This window comes from Panulirus ornatus, chromosome 70, assembly GCF_036320965.1.
Source record: "Panulirus ornatus isolate Po-2019 chromosome 70, ASM3632096v1, whole genome shotgun sequence".
Taxonomy (NCBI): Eukaryota; Metazoa; Arthropoda; class Malacostraca; order Decapoda; family Palinuridae; genus Panulirus; species Panulirus ornatus.
The window spans coordinates 8,814,905-8,820,070 of NC_092293.1; the positions used below are offsets into that span (position 1 = coordinate 8,814,905).

At 37.9% G+C, this 5,166-nt stretch overlaps 1 non-coding gene across 1 annotated transcript; it reads right to left on the bottom strand.

Moving 5' to 3' along the window:
• Nucleotides 1-2,552: 2,552 nt before the first annotated feature.
• On the bottom strand, nt 2,553-2,624 carry TRNAI-GAU (transfer RNA isoleucine (anticodon GAU)). Its single transcript has one exon. It is a non-coding gene; the product is annotated as a tRNA-Ile (tRNA).
• Nucleotides 2,625-5,166: the final 2,542 nt, after the last annotated feature.

Consider the following 5,166-nt stretch of genomic DNA (forward strand, 5'->3'; position numbering starts at 1 on the left):
TTCTCTGTTCCTTCTTTTGGAAAATTAAAAAAAAACGAGAGGGGAGGATTTCCAGCCCCCCGCTCCTTTCCCTTTTAGTCGCCTTCTACGACACGCAGGGAATACGTGGGAAGTATTCTTTCTCCCCTATCCCCAGGGATATATATATATATATATATATATATATATATATATATATATATATATATATATATATATATATATATATATATATATATATATATATATATATATATATATATATATATATATATATATATATATATATATATATGTATATATATATATATATATATATATATGTATATATATATATATATATATATATATATATATATATATATATATATATATATATATATGTACTCATGTGAGTGTGTGTGTGTGTGTGTGTGTGTGTGTGTGTGTGTGTGTGTGTACGGATAAACTTTAAGGCTGGCCGGGGTGTACTGGTGATGCCTTTGACATGAAATGTAAGTTCAAGCCCGTAGGCCGACCTTGGACTTAGCTTGAATCCTTTTGTGTTCACTATAATCTTCTTTACTACAACTCCTCTCCTCAATCCCTTTATCTTCACTATGCAAGGGTTATCATAATCTTCACTACAACCTCATCTTCATATGACCTTATCTTGACTAAGCAAGTTTCAAGGAAGGCTTTAGATTTTACCCGCTCACACAAACAACGTACTTACACGGGGCCCCACGAGTGTAAAACTCCCTCCTAATACAGTGCAAATACATGATTACACACACCTACACACCACCACCACCACTAACAATACACAGAGAAATAACCTTTTCGGTTGGCTTTGGATCCGCCCTTGAACGTAGTTTGGAGGATTTGGGGGATCAGGTCAATAAGGTTAAGTTCACTACAATCTCATATTCACCAACGTGTATCTTCACTACAAGCTTATTTTCACTAAATATATCTTCACTATACCCTCTTCTTCACTACACCGTTATTTCTACCATACCATCATCATTGCACTCCCTGATGTTCACTAAAAGTAGTTCTTATCTTCATTACATAATCATTTTGAATAAACTTTACTCTTTAATAACCCTTATCTCAACTACATTCGTATCTTCACTACATTCTTTTCTTCACTACAACCTATCTTGACAATATCCTTATCATCACTATACTCTTCTTCACTACACTCTCATCTTAACATTATCCTTCTGTTTACCGAACTTAGTTCAAAGTCTGACTTGAACGTAGCTTTGGAAAGTTTGTGTTCCTCATTGTGTTACCTCCTTATTATCATTGTAAAGGCAATTGTCACTACTCCCTAACTAAACCGTCATCGTCACTACACTCTCATCATTATCATTACTTCTTGATGTTCGATACAAAATTTTAACATATACATTTATCTTCACTAGAGAATAATTTTCATTGCACCTTAATCTAAATTACTCCTTGTTTCAGCTACATCCGTATCTTCCATTCATTCTTATATCTTATATTAGTTACATCTTTACAATATCTTTATATCTTCTCTGTTCCGTCTTTTGAAAAATTGAAAATGAGAGTAAAGGATTTCCGGCCTTTTGCTCCCTCCCCTTTTAGTCGCCTTGTACGCCACGCAGGGAATACGTGGCAAGTATTCTTTCTTCCCTATCCCCAGGGATAACAGCATCTGGTGTTCCCAGACGGTCACCCATCCAAGTACTAACCAGACCCAACGTTGCTTAACTTCCCTGATCGGACGATATATATATATATATATATATATATATATATATATATATATATATATATATATATATATATATATATATATATATATATATATATATATATATATATATATATATAAGACTGAAACAATGAATTTCCCAAATAACAAAAATGGAGGCGCCGGGGTTTGAACCCGGGTCCTCTCGCATGCCAAGCGAGTGCTCTACCACTGAGCTACGCCCCCAAGAACATATTTTGTGACATAGTATTATATGAAGCACTGAGATTACCACGGCAAAATAGTGTTTGACCGACTGTTGCCGACTAGCCGACAAAACAACCACAGGGTAAATCTCCATGTTGCTGTCGTGTTTTCCTCTCAATTTTCCACGAAGAAATGAGTTTTACTTTTTATTGTCGTTGCAATAGACTGGAACTAAGCAATAGACTGGAACTAAGCAATAGACTGGAACAAAGCAATAGACTGGAAGTAAGCAATAGACTGGAACAGAGCAATAGACTGGAACTAAGCAATAGACTGGAACTAAGCAATAGACTGGAACTAAGCTGACCTGGTATGAGGTCAGAGCCCTCATTATCATCCCTGCTAACTACCGGAAGCAGATTAAGTCGTTCCACAACCGATGTCCGGCCCATGTTAACTCTGATGTGCCCAGCAGTTGGAGGAGGATCGCCAGAAGCTTCTGGAAGATTTCAAGGACGTCTTGGTGGACCTGACCCTTTCAGATAAGGTCGAAAACCCCAATTTATTGTGAAGATCTTCACTATAACGTTGGACGAACATACTGAATGTTGCACACATGTGATGCGGACAAAATGAAAAAAGAAAAAAACAAAAATTATGTCTGGTGTGGGTCTCGAACCCACGACCTTGAGTGTATCAGACTCACGCTCTACCACTGAGCTAACCAGACAATAGAAAAATACGTCTGTTTCTTCAATTTGAATTAATGAAAATCTTTGCGAGGCAGCGTTTAGAAAAGAGAGATGTCTTTGACGAAATTTACTTGCTTGGCTCTTTCTTTTGTTCCTTATTATCGAAAGTAAACATACTGGAGGATATATATTTTTTTTTTTTTTTTTTCTTTTTTTATACTTTGTCGCTGTCTCCCGCGTTTGCGAGGTAGCGCAAGGGAAACAGACGAAAGAAATGGCCAACCCCCCCCCCCCATACACATGTACATACACACGTCCACACACGCAAATATACATACCTACACAGCTTTCCATGGTTTACCCCAGACGCTTCACATGCCTTGATTCAATCCACTGACAGCACGTCAACCCCTGTATACCACATCGCTCCATTTCACTCTATTCCTTGCCCTCCTTTCACCCTCCTGTATGTTCAGTCCCCGATCACACAAAATCTTTTTCACTCCATCTTTCCACCTCCAATTTGGTCTCCCTCTTCTCCTCGTTCCCTCCACCTCCGACACATATATCCTCTTGGTCAATCTTTCCTCACTCATTCTCTCCATGTGCCCAAACCATTTTAAAACACCCTCTTCTGCTCTCTCAACCACGCTCTTTTTATTTCCACACATCTCTTTTAAACCCTTACGTTACTTACTCGATCAAACCACCTCACACCACACATTGTCCTCAAACATCTCATTTCCAGCACATCCATCCTCCTGCGCACAACTCTATCCATAGCCCACGCCTCGCAACCATACAGCATTGTTGGAACCACTATTCCTTCAAACATACCCATTTTTGCTTTCCGAGATAATGTTCTCGACTTCCACACATTTTTCAAGGCTCCCAAAATTTTTCGCCCCCTCCCCCACCCTATGATCCACTTCCGCTTCCATGGTTCCATCCGCTGACAGATCCACTCCCAGATATCTAAAACACTTCACTTCTCCAGTTTTTCTCCATTCAAACTCACCTCCCAATTGACTTGACCCTCAACCCTACTGTACCTAATAACCTTGCTCTTATTCACATTTACTCTTAACTTTCTTCTTCCACACACTTTACCAAACTCAGTCACCAGCTTCTGCAGTTTCTCACATGAATCGCCACCAGCGCTGTATCATCAGCGAACAACAACTGACTCACTTCCCAAGCTCTCTCATCCCCAACAGACTTCATACTTGCCCCTCTTTCCAGGACTCTTGCATTTACCTCCCTAACAACCCCATCCATAAACAAATTAAACAACCATGGAGACATCACACACCCCTGCCGCAAACCTACATTCACTGAGAACCAATTACTTTCCTCTCTTCCTACACGTACACATGCCTTACATCCTCGATAAAAACTTTTCACTGCTTCTAAACAACTTGCCTCCCACACCATATATTCTTAATACCTTCCACAGAGCATCTCTATCAACTCTATCATATGCCTTCTCCAGATCCATAAATGCTACATACAAATCCATTTGCTTTTCTAAGTATTTCTCACATACATTCTTCAAAGCAAACACCTGATCCACACATCCTCTTACCACTTCTGAAACCGCACTGCTCTTCCCCAATCTGATGCTCTGTACATGCCTTCACCCTCTCAATCAATACCCTCCCATATAATTTACCAGGAATACTCAACAAACTTATACCTCTGTAATTTGAGCACTCATCTTATCCCCTTTGCCTTTGTACAATGGCACTATGCACGCATTCCGCCAATCCTCAGGCACCTCACCATGAGTCATACATACATTAAATAACCTTACCAACCAGTCAACAATACAGTCACCCCCTTTTTTAATAAATTCCACTGCAATACCATCCAATCCTGCTGCCTTGCCGGCTTTCATCTTCCGCAAAGCTTTTACTACCTCTTCTTTTTTACCAAATCATTTTCCCTAACCCTCTCACTTTGCACACCACCTCGACCAAAACACCCTATATCTCCACTCTGTCATCAGACACATTCAACAAACCTTCAAAATACTCATTCCATCTCCTTTTTATATATATATATATATATATATATATATATATATATATATATATTTTATATATATTATATATATATATATATATACATATATATATATATATATATGTATATATATATATTGGAAAGGATCACAATTTTGCACGTGATCAAGTATATTCTTATGAGTCCCTGGGTAAAATAAACACGATAAGTTCCCAAGTGCACTTTCGTCTAAACTCCCATCATTAGGGAAGACACAAGAGAGAAATATAACAGTCAGTTTATATACAACGAAGAGACGTTTGCTAGGACGCCATATGGTAAACATGTGATTGTCCAAAACAGACAACAAGCGTATCATAAACTTATTATGTGGACAAGAAAGTGAATTGTTCACAAATTTTATCAACATTAAAGTTTTTCCAATTGTATAGACCATCATAATATTAAGATTATAATTCTTTGTGTATTCAGTAATAGAAGATTCAATGATATTTCTCGTGGTACTTGAGTTAGAGTTAATAACTGAGATGGCATTTTTTAACTCTAATTCCAGTA